At 40.7% G+C, this 23,331-nt stretch overlaps 1 long non-coding RNA gene across 1 annotated transcript; it reads left to right on the top strand.

Annotated features, from left to right (window-relative positions):
* The first annotated feature begins 18,727 nt into the window (after positions 1–18,727).
* On the top strand, positions 18,728–22,017 carry LOC122470036. Its single transcript, XR_006293800.1, has 2 exons — positions 18,728–18,876; positions 21,729–22,017. It is a non-coding gene; the product is annotated as an uncharacterized LOC122470036 (long non-coding RNA).
* Positions 22,018–23,331: the final 1,314 nt, after the last annotated feature.

Below are 23,331 nucleotides of genomic sequence, written 5' to 3'. Positions count from 1 at the left end.
TGTAAATCTAAAATACATGACAATAGCATAACAGATGGGAGAGATTGGAAATGTACTTAAAAGATAGATTTTTATTAGCATAGATAAAAAGGCAAAACCCAATAATACATTAGCTATAAAATTCCACTTTAAAAGACATAACTAGCTTAAAAGTAAAACTAAGTTTTTCTGCTCATTAAAGGATATTGTGAAACTTAACAAAGAAGATACAGTCTGGGAGAAAATTTTATATATATATATCCCAGAATTATCTGACTTCTATCCACAATATATTTAAAATGCCTACAAGTCTTTTTTTCTTCTCTTTTTTTTTTCTTTTCTTTTCTTTTCTTTCCTTTTTTTTCCTTTTTAAGATAAAGAGCCCAGTCATACAAATTGGTAAAAATCTTGGGCAGACACACCACAAAGCCATGAATGGTCAATGAGCATTAAAAAAGGCTCAATATCATTAATCTTCAGAGAAATGAAAATTAGAGATGCGTTAAAAAACCACTACTCTCTTGAAAGAACAAGCAAACTAACAGAAAACTTTTTAGAGTGGCTAAAATCGGGGCGCCTGGGTGGCTCAGTCGGTTAAGCATCCGACTTTGGCTCAGGTCATGATCTCGCCATCCGTGAGTTTGAGCCCCGTGTCGGACTCTGTGCTGACAGCATGGAGCCTGCTCAGGATTCTCTTTCTCTCTCTCTCTCTCTCTGCCTTTACCCTGCTTGTTCTCTCTCTCTCAGAGTTTCTCAAAATAAAAATTAAAAAAATTTTCTTAAGTTTGCATATTTTTATTTCATTAATTTCTGTTTTTATTATTATTTCTGTTCTCTTACTATTTTGGAATCAGTCTTTTGTTCTATTCCTAAATTCTTGGGTTTTATTTTTAACTCAAAAATTTTAATTAATTATTATATGCAATTATATATAATATATAAATTATAATATTGCACATATATTATGGATTATATAAGGATCCTGGCTCTTTACCCTTTGAAATAGTAGTGTCTCCAGGGGAAAGGCAACATGAGCATCCAATAAAAAGTTTTATCCCTTTGAAATGTAAACACATTTCAAGAATAGAAAAATAAGAAAAATAATTCTCCAAATCTCTCAGATGATCTCAGGCTTATTCACTGTCCCTTTCTACTGTTCCAGGTCCCTAATCTAGCCCTTTGTCTCTCAGGGAGGTAAACAAACTTTTATCCTTTGGATGAAAGTAAATTAACTCTACCTATAAATAGATGAATTGCTGCAGAGGTAATACACAAAGCATATGAAAAATTAAAAAAATAAATAAAAATATTTGAGGAGTAATGTAAATATTTGAGGAGTAAAGTAAATATTTGAGGAGTAAAGTAAATGCTGGCTTCATAGCATGTCAATTTCAGTGCTTCAAGAGGCCAGAATTTTGCAGGAATAAGAGAAATCAAGGGAAGATTTATTTCCCCATGCATATGTTTTAAGGCTATAAATTTCCCTCTGTTGGTTTATTTAGCTATATTTCACAAATGTTGCCTTGGAATTTACATTCTCTTCTAACTAGTTTCTAATTTCTGTTGAGCCTTCCTTCCTTCCTTCCTTCCTTCCTTTTTTCTTTCTTACTTTCCATCTTTCTTTTTTCCTCCCTCCCTCCCATTTTTCTTTCTTTTTCATTTTTTATGCTCTTCTGTTCCACATGCATTTTTTTGTATGTGCATGTGGTGAACTATCGGTAGCAAAAAATTTGCCATTTCCAACATTTTTAAGTCCTTATATAATACAACTCAGTGGCACTGTAAGTTTTCACATTTTCTAATTGTTAGTTGCAAGGTTATTACATGTCTACTAAATCAATATTGTGTGTTCTTTAAATCTTCTATATATTTATTAACATTTTGTTGCTTTTGGTACCCAATATTGAAAGAGGTACAAATTTTCTTACTGTAATTTCACAATTTTTTACTTGTAGACATTAGCTTTTGCACCACAGACTTTTCCACTACATTGTAAGATCCACAATTATTTTATCTTCTCAGCAAGTTATTCATCTTGTTGATACATAACTATCCTAATTAACACTTACCAATTTTTGCCTTAAAATTTATTTAATTTTCTATGCTATTATTACCGGGACCAAATGGAGTGACCTAAGATAATGGAAGTTCCAGTAGATGGGACATGGCAAGATTTATTTTCCTTTCAGTGGATGGCCATGTGAAAATAGCTATTAACCTTGGGTGAATAGGGAATTCTTTGGAATGAAAAACAAAGGCAAGTTTTCATATGATTCAATCCTCTGTGGGATCTCTGTGCTTTCCCTTCTCTGTGGTCAGTGGACTTTTCCTGTGAAGATATGCAATACCCCGCCGTTCCATGTGGCTCTGACTCATCCTCTTTGAAGCGACCTGGGGTTTGGAAATTTATGACACCTGATATTTCTTATTCTCTCCTTCATATGTATGTTATTTTCAGCTGCAGAAAAGTGTTACACAAATGTGTTCTCCCAGTCATTACTCCCTTAAGATAGCTGTACTCCTTGATTCGCTCCTTGCCCATGGCGTTGGAAGGGAAGCCATGCTCCTTTTGATGGCATGTTCTATTTTTAAAGCAGTCAGCATTCATTGAGATTCGCCCACGCAGCATTCCCAGGAGGCATGGAAAGCCCTGCTATTCATATTTATTTTGGTTAAATTGGAACAAATATAAAATTAGATGGTGAGGAAATAGGTCTTGATCATGGCGGCGATGAGAATGAGTAAAAATTGTTGTGAAAAACTACACCTACATCTTGATTTTCACTTTTAGAGACTAAACTAAAAGGTTGAACTCATACCAACATGGTCCCACTCCTGTTTTGTTAAGCACTGTTTGTCTCTTTGACATGTCAAAGGAAAACAGCCTTTTATTTCAAATAGAATGTTGGATGCCATTCCCACTGTTCTCCATGTGAAACATAGCCTCTACCATTTTGCCCAGCAAAAACAGGCCCGCATTCTATCTGTTGCAGTTCACAAAATGACTTCACTCTATTCACTCCCCTTCTTCCTCTCATGGGACATTTTAATGTATCGACTTTAAAAAAAAAAAAAAAAGATTACTTATGCTACTAAAAGTTGTCCAATTCTAGGGGCACCTAGGTGACTCAGTCGGTTAAGCCTCCGACTTTGGCTCAGGTCATGATCTCGGAATTCGTGGGTTCGAGCCCCACGTTGGGCTCTGTGTTGACAGCTCAGACAGGGCCTGAAGTCTGCTTAGGATTCTGTGTCTTCCTCTCTGCCCCTCCCCTGCTCACGCTCTCTCTCTCTCTCAAGAATAAATAAACATTAAAAAAATTAAGCTGTCCAATTCTTTAAAATATCCCAACTTAACATCACTGGCTACTGCCACCGGTTAGAATCTAGACATAATCAGATAAACCTCAACCTCTGTCTTCCCATCTGTTTCCTGAGATGTATATTCTTTTGTAAGAGGTTTCCCACTGAATATGGTATTCCCATGTTTCCCACATATACCCTACCATCTCTCGGAGTCACTTCACAAACTGATAAATCTTCCTGCTAAATTCAACAGATTTGGGGGGAAAACTTTCTTTTGGATCAATTGATTCTTTTTTGTTTGTTTTAATTATGGTAAAATAACACATCATGTAAATATACCATGTTAACCGTTATTAAGTGTCAAGTTCAGTGACGTTAAATGCGTTTATATTGTTGCACAGCCATCACCACCTTCCATGCCCAGAGCAATTCCATCTTGCAAAGCTGAAACTCTGTCCCCCGTTAGATATAGATCAACCATTTTACATAAAGTAGTAGTATATGTGCTGTCGTAAAATGTCGTTTTTAACTGAACAATATACCACGATCCCGTTTCCATGTCAGAAGTTGTAATCTACATTATCATCTTCATGACTGGATTGTTGTCCATTAAATAATCGTGCAGGAATTTACTTAATCCATTTCCTATAAATAGAGGTATAGTATCATCTTTTTTCACATAATGTAAACAAGACAGCGATGAAAATATTCGGGCAAATATTTGTTCTTCAAGTTTTTATTAAATTCTAGTTAGTTAACATGGGCAAATTTCTTAAAGTACGATTTGAACTCAAAAGAATACCTACGTTCAGTGAAAAGGATTAAAATGTTAAGTGTTCTGTTTTTATCTTGAAAGTGAATCGCATAGGAGAACGAGAATGTCTATTTTAATGTGTATCGATGAAGTTAACAATCTTTTGATATGCTTGTTGGCCATTTGTAATTTTTTCATGAAGTGTCTATGTACATCCTTTGCATATTTTTTCTTTTTTAAAAATACCGCTTTGTCCTTACAATACTACTTATATGTCAACAATTTTGTTCAAACCATTTTCCTCTTTTGTAGTTTTTCTTTCAGTTTCTATGAAGTATCTTTTGACATAAGGGAGTTTTATTCTTGTGGAAGTAAATTTCTTTTATATTTTTTGTGGTATCTGATTTTTCCAAAATTCTGAGGTTCTCATCGCAACAAATATTCTTCTGCAACTGACACACACATACATGCATACATGATTATAAACTTAATTAGCTACACTTTCTAATGTTTTATTTTAAAATTTGGAATTCATTGTTACATTAGAATGAGGTAGTGTTTTCATAAATACAAATGCTCAGGTTTCCCAGTGCCATAGATCAAATATTTCATTTCCCTTTATTGATTAAAAAAATTTTTTTTTTAATTTTTTTTCAATGTTTTTATTTATTTTTGGGACAGAGAGAGACAGAGCATGAACGGGGAAGGGGCAGAGAGAGAGGGAGACACAGAATGGGAAACAGGCTCCAGGCTCTGAGCCATCAGCCCAGAGCCTGACGCGGGGCTCGAACTCACGGACCGCGAGATCGTGACCTGGCTGAAGTCGGACGCTTAACTGACTGCGCCATCCAGGCGCCCCTAAAAAATTTTTTTTAATGTTTTTATTTATTTTTGACAGAAGGACAGAGCATGAGTGGGGGAAGGGTCAGAGAGAGAGGGAGACACAGAATCTGAAGTGGGCACTGGGCTGTCAGCACAGAACCCAACGTGGGGCTTGAACTCACAGACAGAGAGATCATGACCTGAGCTGAAGTCGGATGCTCAACTGACTGAGCCACCCAGGCGCCCCTCCCTTTATTGATTTAAAATGTCATGTTTATAATATACTGAATCTCATAGGTATCTTAGTTTTATTTCTGGATTCTCTATCCCATAAATGGAACGACTAATATCTTACTGATAATACAGAGTTCTAATTATCGCACTTTAAAAATATATGTAATGCAGATAAGGCTTTGTACCTTCTTTATTTTCATTATTTTTAGATTTTCTTTCAGTTTTTTCAAGATAAACTTATAACGATTACGAGCAACCTGCAAAAGACTCTTTCTGATGTTGCCCTGGAATATACTAACTTCAGGAAAAGTACTTTTTAGTAACATGACCTCTTTATCCAAGAAGCAGGTGCATCGTTCAATTTGCTCAATTTTTCCTTTATGTTCTTCTACAGGTACAAAAAATGCTTGCTAATTTTATTAAGAGTATTTCATAATTTTAAAGAGACTTCTGTTGTCAATGGTTTATTTCTTTCTACTATATCTTATTATTCCTGCTCAAATAAAAAGTTCCTGTTGGTTTTAATATATTAATTATAACTAACAATCTCACTGAATATCTGAATTCAGTACTGAATATCTGAATTTAGTTTTTACAATTACAGTTTTATTTCTATGTGATGTCTATAACTTATGTTTGGTGCTACAGTTGTATGATCTAATACTTCCAGGACAATATTTTAAAATAGTGCTGAAGGGTACCTGGGTGGCTCAGTCGGTTGAGTGTCTAACTTCAGCTCAGGTCACCATCTTGCAGTTCATAGGTTCGAGCCCTACTTTGGGCTCTGTGCTGACAGCTCAGAGCCTAGAGCCTGCTTCGGATTCTGTGTTTCCCTCTCTCTTTGCACCTTCCCTGCTTGCACTCTGTCCCTCTCTCTCAAAACCAAATAAACATTAAAAAAATAAAAATAAATAAAATTGTGCTGAGAATAAAAGTGTTATTTTCCTCTCTCTAATAGAAATGCTTCTACCATTCTGTTATGAAGCTTAAAGTTGTCTTATGGTCAGGTATGTGTGTGTCCATATAAAGATATATATTTGTCCTTCTAAGCTCTCCACCTACTTCACTAAAGGTGTTTGGCATCTATATTAGAAATAGTTGTCAAATAGTTGTTATGTTACATTGAAAACTACAGGTATAAACACATAGCGTCTCCCCTTTGTTTTTTTTTTTAATTTTTTAACGTTTATTTATTTTTGAGACCGAGAGAGACAGAGCATGAACAGGGGAGGGCCAGAGAGAGAGGGAGACACAGAATCTGAAGCAGGCTCCAGGCTCTGAGCTGTCAGCACAGAGCCTGACGCGGGGCTTGAACTCACTGACCGTGAGATCATGACCTGAGCCGAAGTCGGACGCTTAACCCACTGAGCCACCCAGGCGCCCCTAGCGTCTCCCCTTTGGAACTATTTCAGTACTTCCTAACATTGAGCCATTTTGTACTCCTCAAAACTGTTTAAAATTTTTACCAGTTATTTATAAAAAGAAAGCACAAGAGGGGCGCCTGGGTGGCGCAGTCGGTTAAGCGTCCGACTTCAGCCAGGTCACGATCTCACGGTCCGTGAGTTCGAGCCCCACGTCAGGCTCTGGGCTGATGGCTCGGAGCCTGGAGCCTGTTTCCGATTCTGTGTCTCCCTTTCTCTCTGCCCCTCCCCCGTTCATGCTCTGTCTCTCTCTGTCCCAAAAATAAATAAAAACGTTGAAAAAAAAAAAAAAAAAAAAAAAAGAAAGCACAAGAGTTTACTAAAGTTGTAAGAACAGTAAATAAATTTTTCTATAATTCTTCACCTAGATTGATCAAATGTTAACCTCTTGCTATTTTTACCCCGCACCCATACGTTTATATTTACTGACCTATTTCAGAAGAAATTGCAGTTATGATTAATCTGTTCCTCTAAACACTTCAGAATGTATGCAGTAAAAACTAGAACATTCTATTATACAACCACAGGTACAATGATCAAATTTAGGACGTTAACAATGATATAACGCTATGACCCAAGCTATGGTTTATATTAAAGTTTTGCCAATTGCCCCAAATGTTTTTTTTTTTAATTTTTTTTCCAACGTTTATTTATTTTTGGGACAGAGAGAGACAGAGCATGAACGGGGAAGGGGCAGAGAGAGAGGGAGACACAGGATCGGAAACAGGCTCCAGGCTCTGAGCCATCAGCCCAGAGCCTGACGCGGGGCTCGAACTCACAGACCGCGAGATCGTGACCTGGCTGAAGTCGGACGCTTAACCGACTGCGCCACCCAGGCGCCCCACCCCAAATGTTTTTTACGGCTCTTATTTTTCTGATCTAGGATCCAATCCAAGCTTTCCCATTAAATTCAGTTGTTCCTTTAGTATATTTTAACATGGAGAAGTTCCTCAGGATGGTTTTCCCTTCATGACACTGAAATTTTGAACAACGTCTTTATCGTTTTATAGGATGTCCCTCAAAATGACCTTTTCTTGTGTCCTAAGGATGAGGTCCAGCATTTCAGGCAGGAATGCCATAGAATAGTTGTGTCTTGCTCAGCGTATCACAAGAAACATCCGGTGTCAGTCCATCCGTTTTTGGTCACGTGCATTTTGATAAGGTGATGTGTGCCAGGTTAAATCGCCATTTTCTTCTTTGTCATTGATAAGTAACCGGTGGAGGGAGGTAGACTTCAAAGACTGTAGAACATCTTTTGCTCATTTACATTTTACCCATGAGTTTCAGAATCCGTTTATGAGTTTTTCCTGAATCAAATAGTATTGTGCTGGTAGCAACATAGTGTTTCAAAGTCTGCCATTTATTTTTATATTTATTGGTTAGTATTTTAGTATAGAGAAGAGTTTCCCTTCTTCCTAGTGCCCTCCCTTCCTTCCTTCCTTCCTTCCATCCATCCTGTGGACACATGCGTTCTTTTATCCCCAGTGGGCTATAATCCATTACTATCCTTATTACATATTCCTTCATTGTACTGCCAGATTCCGTTTCTTAATATTTTATTTATTTGTCATCAATATTTATAAGTGACACTCATCTAGTTTTTATATCGTGTGCTACGTTTATCTGGATTTGGTACAGCTTTTATATAGGCACTGTAAGGATAATCAGGAAGCTTTAGAACAGTTGAAATAACATAAAAATTAATCTGGTTTTTTTTTAAGTTTGAAAGAATTTCCTTAGAGTTTATGAGATTGAGTAGACATTTTGGCCTCTCTGTCTCTGTCTCTCTCTCTCTCTCTTTCTCCCCTCTCTTTCCAGTTTTGTGGTTATACTTTTGTTTTTATCCTATATTTGATCTTGTTTAGGATGGACTTGTGTAAAGTACACTTTTATAATTATTTTAAGTCTTATAACTGATTATTTCTCCATTTTGGCATTCTTACACTCTTCTCCTTACCCATCCCTTGATTTATTTATCTACTGAGTTTTATCTAAATTATTGTTTATTTTCCTCTTGAAGGTATAGCCCATGATATATGCACCAATTCTGTAAATTTTTTACTTTTTCTGACTGACACTATCATCTTAACTTAGGTAATTTTTCCCTTTTGCTTTTCTTAGCTTTGTTTTCTGGTACTTTTTGACAACCTAAGTTTTATTCTGAATTCTATTTTTCTCTGAGTATAAGTTTGGCAATAAGTCATGGGTTTTTATTTGGAGTTTTCCCATTTTTGTTATTTCCTAAATATTCTGCAATTTCAGGCTTGACTTTCTCTTTGATCCTAAAGTTATTTTCCAGATGTTTTTATAAAATCAAAATGGTTGAGGTTTTATTATTTTACTTCCAAAGTTGGCACTTATTTATAATATTATCGCATAGCCAAAAATAGACAATTTTGCCTCTCCTTCTCACTTGCAATATTATTTTTCTTTGTAATCTAATATTGCGAGTTTGTATAAATGCCCCATGAACATTTGAATTGAAAGGCCAGTGTCTGTGTATAACGTATACATTTCAATGTATGTTAGATCTATTTGATAACACATCATTCAATGTCTTTCAATATTCAATGTTGGATTTTTCAATATTCAGTATTATTCAATGATAACATATTATTCAATCGTTTCACTCAAATATTCCATATATGCATTTACTAAATATTTGATCATCAAGGGCTGAGGAAAATGTGTTAAACTCTCCTACTTCCGTTTTTGTTAATTTGCTTGTGGCTCAAATTCAGCCTTATATTATAATCCCCTGCTTCTGTGTTTTAAAATTTGCCTGTTGGCTTTCTATCCAGTTTATTCTGGAAAGATCAAATTTAACAAATAAAATGTAGCCAGGTCCAAACAAAACCTGAGAGGTAAATTCCATGCTTTGCCCTATCCTGTGCCCTACTTCCTCCCAACCCATCCATTCCAGGGTTTCCCCTCTGCTCTGGATCAGTGTGAATAGGCTTCAGGAAGTCTTACCCTTCTGAGAACACCTCATTTTATGCCTACTGCAATGAATCGCAATGAAAAATTGCAGTCCCCATGACAAAGTGAGAAATATATTTGGGCACAAGGTATCCCATTGAGTTCCTGGGATCAGGCTGCTCCTAACACTCACAGCCTCTCTGTGATCCCTACTTCATAGGGGTCCTTACACCAGGCCCCCTAAAGTCCCATCCTATCTTTTATTTAAGCTCTAAGAGAAAATGCCTTTTCTGCACACACTGTGAGAGTATAGGCTAACGTTTATGATGGGCCCGGCACTGCTGAGGCTGTCAAAACCTTATCCTCAAGCAGTAACAAGTAACCTTTTCTAGATCTTAGCCGTGTAGTATTTGTTTTCAAGGTTTCTCGCCTTGGCCTCCAATGTTGGTATCAAGATTTCCAAAAATCACGTAGATACTAAACAATGGAATGAGGATAGGCAACCAGTTTTGCCTAGCTTCCACACCAGGACTGTTTCTCAACATTTGGGGGGCACATGAATCAACCAGGGGGCTCAGTTAAGATGTTCATTCCACCCAACTCTCGGCCCCCAAAGCTAATTTCTTAGGTCCGTCCGGGGCACACAAATCTAAGTGTCTACCAAGCAGCTCACTTAAGTCCGATGCAGTGTTACTAGTCTGCTCTTTGAAAATGGCTCACCATGCTGGTTGACTTTGGATGCTCTCACTTGCTTATAAGAACCTCAACTAAGAAGTAGATTTTGATCTCTGATATGAAAGACTGGCAAAAATGTCTGATTTTTCTGTGTTTTCCAGTGCCATTGGGTAAAATGTTGAAGAAAAAAAACTTTTGTTCTGAGTTATTCCTGCTTTGGGTCATTATAGTATCTAAGAAGGACTTTGCTCCATCAACATAGGTTGTAACTTAAAAATCATTCATCCCCAAGATCAAAGTTATTCGATATAGTTTTCCCTTTCATACATATGTCAAATGTAATATAAAGCAGTAGACAGAAAAAGAGAAAGAACAATGAAAAAATAAAGAAAATTTTTTCTTCTGCCATAGATAAATACTATTGCATCCAGACCACCCTCCCCCAATCCACCTTTGCCTTGAAGATATTTTCATTGAACACAGAGAGCTCTTTATTCTCCTTTCAACTGTAACAGGAAGAATAACTTGGGTGATGGTTTGACCCTTACCAGCTGGGTCACTTTATTTGATAGGAAAATACGAGCCATATATTTAAAAGTAAGTAGTAGCAAGTGACTGATCAATAACACCCTTCAAAGGAAAGACCACAAAATTGAGCCTGGTGGTTAATCCCAGCACAGCTCATTCATCAATCTGCAAAGTTCACTCAATTTCCCTCCAAAGGCTCACTTTTCACAATCACTGTAGAAAATAGTCCAAGAGCCCAGAGTTTAGAGTGAGGACATCTGGGAGGATTCTTAACTGTCTCTTAACTGGATGCTTGACTGTGGACAAGTTGCCAAATTCTCTGAGCCTCAATTTACCCATGTGGAAAAGAAACCATGCTATTCATGCAGGAGATTGCTGTGAACATTAAGAAAGATGAGGGACACGTGGGTGGCTCAGTCTGTTAAGTGCCCATCTCTTGATTTCCGCTCAGGTCACGATCTCACAGTTTTGAGATCAAGCCCCACATTGGGCTCTGTGCTGACAGTGCAGAGCCTGCTTGGAATTCTCTCTCTCTACCTCTCTCTCTCTCTGCCCCTCTCCCATTTCTGTCTCTCAAAATAAATAAATAAGCTTTAAAAAAATAAGAGAGATGATATATAAATATTCCCTCCTCCAACTTTTCTGACGACATTCTGGTCTGTAATGATGCAACAGCATAGCACAGGCAATCCTGAACTGTTATCTCTCCACAAAGCTCTTAGTTTCACTCGGATATAGCTACTCCTGATTATTCTCCCAACATCATTCCACAATTCCCCATCCTCCTGAAGGATATGCTGCATGTTCTTTATTAAATATGATTTGTCTACTAAATGTGAGATAGGTAACTTCAACAGAAAATGAAGGACATCTAACAACACGAGACATAAGAGTCATGGGAGGCCACAGCCTCTGGTCCAGGGACCCTCGGACTTTCCGGCGATGTGGTAGGAGCAGAGGTGGGAAGCAGATTAGGGAAGTGTAATGTACTCTTGGTTCACAGTTCTGTTAACCCCGGTTATATTGGCCGTACGTATCTCGCATCCATGAATGTTTTTTGAAGATGTTTTTCACTAAAAATTTGGAAAACCACTAAAACTGTCTGGCCTTTACATCCAAAAGAGTTGTCCAGATCACGTCTGCTGATCTCAAGACGCAGGATTAGGCCCTGGGTTTTCCAAACCTCAGTTTCCTTTTAATTCTAACATTCGTAGAGATACTGCATGTACAGAGACCCAAACTGGTTATGGAATAATTCAGTAGGGGATGGAGCTCCATGTGTCACATAACAAAGAAAGTTTTGACTTCTGCCCCCTTCCTACCCTAGCAATGTGGGAACCATCAAATGGTGTTATTTCTGAGAAATTAAAAACAAAAACCAAAACCATAATCGCCATTTTGAATTCACAATAGCTGGAATGGTTTCTTTTTGACACGAGGCTGAGCATTTACTTAAAAAGCTTTGAAGCACGACTTCTCAGTAATTCAGTGGACGGAGATTTCATTTCCTAAACTGCAGGCGTACCTGAATTTTTGGAGCCCCGTTGAATGAGCCTAAGAAATGCCTCCCCAACATCACAACTTCTATGTTAGCACCAAATCCTGCTTGATAGGAGAGACTAACGTGGCCATTCGGGGAGGGGGGACTTGGAGGTGGGGGTTGTGGTGGGAAGAGGAGCAGGAACTTAAGAGCAGCCAAGCGATGCTGTCACAAAACACACTCCTTGAAACAAGAGACCTGCACTCTAGTGGGTTTGGTTCCTGGTGAAGCTTTCGTTTCAGCCATTAATCTCTGTGCCCTGGGGGGCTGGGGGGGTGTAAAAACCAAGTTGTGTTGTTTTAGTTGATTCTCATGACCAATTCTGTCAGCCCAATTGTTCCACATCACCTCGAAGCCCCAAAAGGCTGAGCAGAGAGCTCAAAGAGTAGGAGTTAACGTTTCTGACCATGGAGGCCATTATTGATCCTTCTTCAAATTGTCACATGGGCTCTAACAGCTGAAGTAGAGGGGGGAAAAAAAACAACTATTGTCTTCAGTGAAAAAAGAATCTGAGGCAGGCAGGATGGGATTAACCCTTGTCTTCTTTGGGAAGGTGCTCATTATCTTATGAAAGAAAGTGAAGGTAGATTGCAAAAGGAACCAAATGGCTAGAAATAGGATGGAAGTATCATCACAGAAGAGCGAGCCGTTAGCAGGTGCCTGAGAACGGATGTTTGCTTTTGCCCTGAAGCCAGCCTAAAGCTCATTGGGTTAGCATGGTTCTATTTTTCGGACAAAAGAAAAGTTCCAGTAAATGCATTTGCGAAATACAGTTTTTGGCGCCTACAAATGAGCTGAACCAGATATTTATCGGCTGGTGCCCTATAGAGAGAATATGGTAATTTGGGTCCCTTGGTACCTTGGAAACAGGATGTACACGAACGTCATGCCGGAGACATTTAACTGGAGATCCCCGGAAGACTGCTGAGACCCTCTGAAATGCACACTTTTGGTATCAATACGCCATGAGACCTGAGGACATCATTTAAGTGAATGATGACACAGCGAAGGCATGTCTGTGCTGACGCCCGGCAGGAAACAAAGGGCACAGAGCAGTTTGGGAGGGGTTTGGTGAGGGATTATTTACAAAGGTGTGGGAAGAGAACACAGAAACCCTAGGTGCCCTAAAGGTCCCCAGGACTAACAGAGGGGCCTGGATCGGGAAGGGAGGAGCCAGTTGCCAGAACTTGGGAACAGAGAGGGCTGTAACGGGAGCTGGAAGCTTGGACGCAGAGAAGCAGCCAGAGGCTGCGTTCCCGAGCCCGGAAACGCACGCCAGGCCGGGTTCTCCTCCCGCCCTCTCATCTCCCGCCAGGGTTTCCCAGGCCGAGCCCAAAAGGGAGTCAGAAGTCAAGAGAACGCGTGGCAGTAGTGCGTCCAGAACGCTCCTGGAGCAGAGGACTAGGAGGATGGTGGAGAGCAGATCAGGAGGACAAGGGAGGACACACGAGCACCGTCCGGAGAAGGGAGACAACACGGTTCCCTCGCTGTGGCGGCTTCAGAACCCGACGTCCGGGTCCGGACCCGGACCCCACCACTGCCCGGTGGGAGGGCTCCGGCAAGTGATTAACTCCAACGAGCCCCACCTCATCTGTGCTCCAGCCACCCCTCCAGGATGCAACAAGCTAGAGTTGCTCACGCACCCCACCGAGCCTCAGCGCCTAGGAAACAATCCCAGTTTAGCTGACTTCAGGTGGTCTGATGGACCGGCCACCTCCCCGGGGCCTAGCTGTCCTCTGATCAATAAGATGCAGCCAGGAGGTCCATCACCCAGAAAGCTGCAGGGAGAGCCGCCGCGATGCCGCGGAGACCGAGCCAAGCAGGCCATGCTGGGTTTGCTGCCGCAGGTGGCCAGGCCGACGGTGACAGGCTTCTCCGAACGTCCTCCCCAAATACGTGCACGCGGGCACACAGGTAACGCCACTGCCAGGCCACTGTCAGGAGGGGGAAGCCTCCCACCAAAATGCACGGGGAAGAAAGGGCCGTCTTTGCAACGCACTCAAGGGCTAAAATCCTACAACATGACTTACGAAATGATAACTTCACCTGAACACGGTGACAAGCTGCCAGCGAACCCTGAGGAAAAACCCTCTAACATCCTGTTACTCCGCAGGCGGGATTTAGATGCAGAAGGCAGTCACTAACACACAGAAACCCCTTTGTCTGTTTTCCAACCTGGAATCAATGAGGCAGCATTAGAGACTTCGAAGCTTCCCCCCAAAGCTCACGGAGTAACTTGGAAATGCTGTAACTTCTACACCAGGCAGAAACTTCACCGTGTCTCGTTTCAGTGCTACTAGCAACCCTGTGGGGCTCCCTCTTGGTGTAGTTAAACCCGAGGCTCATTTCCAGAATATCCAAGCATCAGACGGGGCTGCAGGGTAGCTGCTCCCCAGGCCAGTCCAAACAGTCAAGTTTCGATTGAAAGAAAACTATTTTTTTTTTTCTTATTCGGAAAACTCCATCGGCCTTGGTAAATAGATGGTTTGTGGACTCGAGCTATTTTTGGATATATCCGTCTTCAGAAGATAAGCAAGGGCACCAGAGCTCTCCAACCATGTGTGCCATGGGAAACTGAGGCTGCACGACCTGAGCCCATAGCGCTAAGTCAGGAGCACACCACAGGGCGGCACCTTTATGCTGCTCTGGGTCTGGAAGAGCAGGCTGACCTTCTGAGAAACAGAAACACCTGCTACGCGGGGCATAGAGTCAGACAGTGGGAATAGAGACGAGAGACACAGAGCCTCAGGTTGAGGGAGCCACCAGCTTGATGCAGAGGTTGTTGCTCTAAAGGGAATGAGAAAGAGTATCTATAAAACGGAATAAGGGAAGTCAGAGCTTTGGGGAGAAGTTGATGGAAAACGTAATGAATTTGTAATCTTGTGTAAGTAAATTCCAGGACGGATGTTCTGAAACCATAACCAAATGTTACAGTTACTCAGACAAACAAAACAAACATCCTTTTAAAATATCATTGTCCATTGGGCTCACTTTTAGGGGCGCCTGGGTGGCTCGGTCGGTTAAGCATCTGACTTCGGCTCAGGTCATGATCGCGTGGTTTTATGAGTTGGAGCCCCATGCCAGGCTCTGTGCTGACAGCTCAGAGCCTGGAGCCTGCTTCAGATTCTGTGTCTCCCCCTTTCTCTGCCCCTCCCATACTCATGCTCTGTCTCTCTCTGTCTCTCAATAAGAAATAAATGTTAAAAAAATTTTTTTAATAAAATAAAATATCACTGTCTCAAGACCATTTGAATTACAAACAAAAGTTAAAAACAAATTTCTTTTAGGAGACTAGAGCTCTTTTTGGAAAGGCCACTTCTCTTGATTAGCTTTCTAGTATTTATCACCACTCTGGGGCAGGCCCATTTCTGGCCCATTAACTTGTTTCTTTCTTTTTGTACAGTTAATTGAAATAAAGAAACGTTGTGGCGAGGCAATGAGAGGAAATTCTTCTCATAACAAGGAAATTAAGATTTTGTTTTATTGTTATGACAATCATTATGGTTAATTACAGCTTATTAGTGCATTGCAGGACCAATAAGAAACTTGGATATTCTGAGCTGGGATACTTCATTCATTGTCATTTATGAGGGAAGGCAAGTCAGAATTCTAAGGCCGAGAAAGGAGGGAAGGGAGAGGGGGAGGGAGGGAGGGGGTGGGACGGGATTCATCTTTCCTGTTCAACCATAGACACAAGCACTGGGCTCCTGTTTCCTGTGGATGGATGAAGCTGGTAGGTGACAGAAAAAGAAAGACTGTATCTGTCCTTACCTGTGAATGAGATGAGGAATAATGGTTGGCAGACCAAGACCAGTAGGAGGAAAGGAAGGCCAGCCTCAAGGGATGCCATCAGAGATCCCGGCTGCCGTAAGTGTCCTGGCACCCTGGCTTTCCGAAGTCAGATCAGTTTTATCTTGAGGGCTCTGCACAGGTATCCTCAGTGTACCAGCCAGGGCCATGGCAAGAGGTAGATGCACACTCCCATTCGGTGATGAAGAGGGGGCTTAATGCAGGTTCTGTTTATAAATGTCCAGGAAGCCAAGAGGCAGAGTGCCAAAGCCAGGGGCTAATAACACTAAGGAGAGCAAAGAGAGGAGGTGGTCCTGGGAAAGAGAGAGACAGACCTGCAGAACAAAAGTAATCAGAGCAAGACAGTTGTAGGAAATTAGCTGAGCAATGGGCCAGGGACAGGAGCTGGGCAATGAAGACCGTTGGGTCCTGATATCCTTGGCATTCAGGAACAGGAGCCCTTTGCACAGTCTGCACTGGTCAGCCTCCCAGGGCACTGAGCAGAGGCAAAAAGGTGAAGGTTCTGGAGAGACATATGGAAGGGACTCTGTATACTCATCCATCTGCCATTGGTTGTCCCATCTGGTCCTATTTACTGAATTAGAAAGATGTAGGTTGGGGGCACCTGGGTGGCTCAGTTGGTTAAGTGTCCGACTTGGCTCAGGTCATGATCTCATGGTTCGTGAGTTTGAGCGCCACGTCGGGCTCTGTGCTGAGAGCTCAGAGCCTGGAGCCTGCTTTGGATTCTGTGTCTCCCTCTCTCTCTGCCCCTCCCCCACTCATGCTCCATCTCACCCTTTCTCAAAAATAAACAAATATTTAAAAAGAAAGAAAGAGAAAGAGAGAAAGAAGAGAGAGAGAGAGAAAGAAAAGAAAGGAAGAAAGAAAGAAAGAAGGAAGAAAGAAAGAGAGAAAGAAAGAAAGAAAGAAAGAAGAAAGAAAGAAAGGAAGGAGGGAAGGAAGGAGGGAAGAAAGACATAGGTTGGGTGGGACCACAGTGTGGATGTACAACCCTAGAGACAGAGGGGCCCAGGAAGCCGAGGTGGCAGACAATCTAGTATCCAGTCTGTTATCATACTGCTATGAAAACACCAGGTTTTTCAACCCTGGGAACACAGTTTTCCCCAAACAGATCTGTGACCGCAGGTGGGGAATCCAGGAGATCCAGGGGCAGGTAGCATGCCGATGCCCAAGTAGATGTTATATTCCAGGAAGTGACCTTGCTACCAGAGTCGCGGGCGCCAGGATGGCGTTCAGAGTCTGAGCGAGGGACCAGGTTCGGAGCAGGTTTTTAGGGTATCCACATCCCAGAACAGATGGGAAGCTTGACTAAGGCTAAGATTTGAATTAGTTTTGAGTACACCCATAAAGAACTGTGTGGCAACATAGTCAAATCATACTTTCTTCACTCAGTTTCAAAATAGCTACTGATGGGGTGGAAAGAGACAGATGAATCTCCTTAAAACGAGACCTTATTCCTTGTTAAGTGGAATATGTATTGAACATCTCTGCACTGGGTGCCATCCCAGGTTAAGAGGATGTCAAAAGCAACAAGATAGAGAGTCATGGAGCTTGCTTGGTGAAGGGTCTACAACAACCCAAAAAATACTTATTTTTATACACGCCTGAATGTTAATACTATAAGAATAGAGATTTTGTATGTTTTGTTCTAAGCAGGATCCCAGAACCAGGGCTATTTGTTGACTGACTCACTTTGGACATAGTCAGTAAGAATTTGACTGGCCAAGGAAGACATCATCGCTCACTGCCTTAGGAACTGTACAAACACATGCTGGCCAACCAAAAATGAAGCTGCACGTAAAACTCAGTAGGATCCCATCATAAATGATGAATTATGACCAACAGGTGCAAGAGGTAGAACATTTACCACAATTGATCAGACCCACAAAAGAAAAGTATCATTGAAAGACATTTTTATTTTATGCCCCTTCTATTTTGGGGGGGGGGCAGGGGGATAAATATGGCATCGCTCTTTTGTTGACCCGCATCTGCAAAATCCTACACAGGTCGAATCTTTCCCTAAAGTGAGCATGTGATTGGAGGAAAATATTTCCAAAGGCATTCACCTTCTACAGGCCGTTAATTCTATATCCCTGATGCCCACATTTATTCCCAATTAATTTTTTTTTTCAAAATCATCACATTTAAAATTTAGCACTAACAACCGTGAAGCTCTTAGCACATTTCTTTCAGCCAGGTATTTTAATAACGGTCTTCAATCTTCCTTCCTTGACCATGTTGTTTCACACGTTGACAAGATTTATGACAGACAGTAACTGACTCCGTACGACAGTGCAGTTTTTTTCCTAAGACCGGGTACATTAAGAGAAAATAAGGCTGTTTTGAAAAATCTGCACCGCATAAAAATTGATAACAGTTGAGTCACTCAGGGCAGGAAAAGGACGATTTGTAAAACATTCATTATAAACAGCAAACTTTTGAACTTTTTGTATTTGCTTTTCTCCCAGAGACTTCAGCAGTTTTGTCCACTTTGGTACAAAATGATCAGAAAAACCCCCACTGTTTATAAAATAAAACCCTATTTTTCAAGAACCCATGATTTTCTGTGTCCCCAGGGGACGTGGAGGTGAAAGCCAAAAATGAAGGAAATCTTAAAATTCAGGGAAGACTCTGGCAGTCAGCCCTACTCACAGTGAGAACCCTCCATAGCTCTGTGTGCTAAGCAATGAAATAGAAATTCAAACGTCACCATGGCCACTTTCCTGAACAGAGATTGGAGTTTCTTCAGCTCACTATTATCCCTGGTGTGAAAGCAGAAAAAAGACAGTATGAATCATGCAGCTGCTGGAAAAGATTATCTGTAACATTACCAAACCTATCATAAAACAGGAGGGGGAGAATTGAAGACTTGCTGAGAATTCATGTCAAATGTGAGTGCATCCTAATGATTCTATGGGTTCACTTTATTTTATTTTGGGAGAAGGGGCAATGACAATATCACCATGAAAATCAAGCTAAGTTTCTCCGTTTCTTTTTATGTCTTAGAAAATGCTAAGGGGAAGAGGCAAGATGAGAGCATTCGAAACAGGATAGGGGCGCCTGGGTGGCTGAGTGGGTTAAGCATCCAACTTACGCTCAGTCGTGATCCCCCGGTTTGTGGGTTCAAGCCTCGCATCAGGCTCTGTGCTGACAGCTCAGAGCCTGGAGCCTGCTTGGGATTCTGTGTCTCCCTCTCTCTCTCTGCCTCTCCCCCCACCCTCTCATTCTGTCTCCCAAAATTAAATAAACATTTTTTTAAAAAAAGTAAATACTCTTGGGGTGCCTGGATGGCCCAGTCAGTTGGACCTCTGACTTCAGCTCAGGTCATGATCTCACAGTTCGTGGGTTCGAACCCTGCCTCAGGTTTGAGATTCTCCCTCTTTCTCTGCCTCTCCCCTGCTTGCTTGTGCTCGCTCTCTCTCTCTCTCTCTTAAAAATAAATAAACATTTTTAAAAAGTGTTTAAATAGGATAAAATAAATATTTGAGTTTAAGAAAGTGGAAAATAATGCAGTATATTAAACTTGATTAGAGATAGATCTTTCCTATACACATGGATATAGATTTTCCTTTGGGCAAATAATGAGCTTACTTCCTGTACTACATTGGCACTGCTTTTCTCAAGGAATCTTAGTGAGTCAATCAGGAGGATATAAAAGGTGAAATAAGCAGTGGTTTAGTATAGACAATAGGTAAAGCACCAACAAAATCATTGCATTTCACTATTTGCCATAGAGCCACATGGAGCTATGGAGGGTTGAAACGTTTCTGATTAAAATGAAGATTTTTTTCAACTGCTTCCTTGATTGAATGAATGTCTACCACTTGCTTTTAAAAAATCTGATGTAGGGGCACCTGGGTGGCTCAGTCAAATGTCCGACTTCAGCTCAGGCCATGATCTCATGGTTCATGGGTTTGAGCCCCACATTACGCTCTGGGCCAACAGCCTGCTTTGGATTCTCTCTCTCTCCCTCCCTCTCTGCCTCTACCCTGCTTATTGGTGTGCTCTCTCTCTCTCTCTCTCTCAAAAATAAATAAACTTAAAATGTGTATATTTAAGAAACATTTTTTTAATCTGATGTAATTCTTAACAATTGCTCTAATACAAACAAATGCTTAAATAAAACTGGAGATTTTCTTTCAAATATTTGTTGGTGGCTTTATCTGAAAAGAATGTCAGAATAATGTTTTGAACCAGTTTAACTTTGATGGCATAGAAAAGGAGGGGAAATGTGATATTTAGAAAACTCTATCTCTTAATTTTCTATATTAACTGGATCTTTAATAATATCTTTAAATTACGACACATTATCACAGGTTAAGCAAAGTCTTAAGTTCCGATCTGATGGTTTCCCATGGTATATGGCTCAGGATTAAAGCAAAGGTAAAAACTTTTTTTCTCTATAGGAAAAACATAATATATGGCTAAGGGAATAAGCAACATAAAAATAGTCTTTCACTCTCTCTCTCTCTCTATGTATATATATACACACACACATAACATATATATATATATATAATTAGCAAAATATAGTAAATATGCTAACTTGCATAGAACTTGGTAAAATTAGTATGTAGGTGATATGTTTATATGAATGATCTATACAGGCAGATGTGATATGCATATGTATGGATGATCTACGTATGTGTCAGTTGTCAGTGTGTTCCAGATTTATGAAGGTAGAGAGGAGGGAGGGGAAAGACTGGAGTGACCTATATCAAAATGGTAATCTCTGGAAATTTTGGTCTTTTGTCTTTGGACTTTTTTGTAACTTTCTAAAATTTCTGTAAAGACCATATGTGAGTTTTTAAAATAAATATGATAGGGGCGCATGGGTGACTCAGTCGGTTGAGCTTCCCTCTTTGGCTGGGGTCAGGACTCACTGTTGGGTTCACGTCCCTCATTGAGCTTTGCACTGCCAGTGAGGATCCTGCTTTGGAGTCTCTCTGTCTCTTTCTCTCTCTCTCTCTCTCTCTCTGCCCCTCCCTTGCTCATGCTCTCTCTCTCTCTCTCTCTCTCTTTCTCTCCTTCAAAAATAAATAAGTTATTTAAAAAAATTCTCTTTAAATTTACAATGAGTATGATAGATACCCTGTTTGACTTCCAAGATCCTGATTGCCTTCCAAGAGTCACTCTTTTATACCCTGCTGCATCTCGTGGATGGGTGAAATGTATGGACTACATCTATGAACTCAGATTATTGTTTTGGCCAATAGGATCCCAATTTGGCCAACGGAGAGCAGTTGCAGGGCATTTGGGGAAAGTCAGTGTGAAGTTGGGTGTCTATTTTCCTGGCTCTTTGTCCATGGTGTCATCAAGGATGATTCTATCCCTTGACCAACAATGACTATTTTTATTTTTATTTTTATTAAAAAAAATTTTTTTTTCAACGTTTATTTATTTTTGGGACAGAGAGAGACAGAGCATGAACAGGGGAGGGGCAGAGAGAGAGGGAGACACAGAATCGGAAACAGGCTCCAGGCTCTGAGCCATCAGCCCAGAGCCCGACGCGGGGCTCGAACTCACGGACCGCGAGATCGTGACCTGGCTGAAGTCGGACGCTTAACCGACTGCGCCACCCAGGCGCCCCAACAATGACTATTTTTAAAAAACAGTCTCCTTTTTTCTATGGGCTTCACTAAAAATCCCTTACCCCCAAGTTCTGTTAGTAGTCTTGGGGTACTGTGCTGGTCTTACATCAGGTCCACACCTTTTAAATAATCTCTTCAATATCTCTTTACAGATAACACAGTTTCATGTATGATCTTGTTGCTACGGGAAACATAACCAAAACATGGGGATAATTCCTATGACTACATTTTCTGGAGCTCCACCATTAATGCTGTTCTTGAGACTTCACTGACCATGAGAAACCATTGGAGATGGAGTTCAAGATACACTCATATAACACCATATATTGCAACGGAATTGCTGAAGAAATGTTAATGTTTGAACTAAGGTAGCTGGGATGGAGCCAACCAGTGTCATGAATTTTTTACTTGTTATCGGGACATAAAGTCTTTTGGAAAGTTTTTAAGGTCCTGGGTTGTCTTTACAACCATCCTAAAACACACTCATTTTCTCTCCTACTTCCCAATTTTAATTCCTTTTCCCCATCATCTTTCCTGGTATCACCAATGCCTTTCCATCCAGGTCTGCCATATGTGCTTGGGGGCAGGGAACAGTTTCTCTCCCATGATAAGAATCATCTGGCATAGGCTCTGACAATGATGAAGTAACTGGAATCAGAATTAACCTCTTGCCTGAAAAGACATGTACATGAGGAAATTATCAAAGGCCTGGAAAAGAAATATCACAAAATGCAAATGAAATCATTCCTGGAGCTCACACATGGCCAGGGTTAAGGTTAGTTTCCCACCAGCCAGACGGAGACAAACCCTGCAAGTCATAGGGCAAAAAGATGAGAACTCAGAAGGATGTTGCCTCAGTTATGAGACCAAATAGGTCCTATGTGGAAGGTTGCACTGATATTGCTGAACAAAATTTAAGAACAAGCTTGACAAGAATCAAGCTGTTCCCAAGGAACTTAACTGTGTTCCACAAAGTCACTTACCCATAGTTCCAGAAACACTGAAAATTCTGATAATCAACAGATGTTGGGCATTCATTCAGAAATTACCAGCTATGCAAAGAAGCAGGAAAAAACAACCCGTAACAAAGAAAATAATCGGTCAATAGAAATAGACTCTGTAATGATAAAGATCATAAAATCGGTAGATAATGACATCAAATGGTACACTTTAAAGAAGTACAGCTTATTGTGTGTCAAGTTTACTACCATAAACCTGTAAGTTTTTTTTTTCCAAATAATCAGTTGACATAGGTCACTCAATATTTTTCCATCCATAAAACCTGTCGTCTACTCTCAGTGTGACCATGCCACAACGTGCAAATGATGATTGTAAGAATGTCACCTCTTCCTATTTTATGAAGTTGCTCCTCGGGATCCCAAAGGATGCCATGCCCAAAGTGATTTGCCTGGAAATCTGAAAGTTGAGGAGCTGAAGGTGAAGGGAAAATCAAAGCCAGAAGGAGGAATGAAGTCAGGATGCTACAGCCACTGCAGAGGGCTGCCCTGGCCATGGCCATGCCCACAAAGATTTCCACAAGTACAAATAAGGCCACTGTTTCTCCCAAACACTGAAAACCAAAGTCTTTCCAACTTCATAATGAGAACCAAAGTAAGTGAACACAGGCAAAACAAGTCCTCTGTGGCATGGTATAATTATTTGTCCAAGTGCCGTATTGCAAGTCCTAAGTGGAGTCCCACAACCTCCCTTTTTTTCTCACCTTCCCCATCCTCACAGGCAGGTCTGTGCTGAGGA

The sequence above is a fragment of the Prionailurus bengalensis genome, chromosome D3 (assembly GCF_016509475.1).
Source record: "Prionailurus bengalensis isolate Pbe53 chromosome D3, Fcat_Pben_1.1_paternal_pri, whole genome shotgun sequence".
Lineage (NCBI taxonomy): Eukaryota > Metazoa > Chordata > Mammalia > Carnivora > Felidae > Prionailurus > Prionailurus bengalensis.
This window is presented reverse-complemented; position numbering and strand designations above follow the sequence as displayed.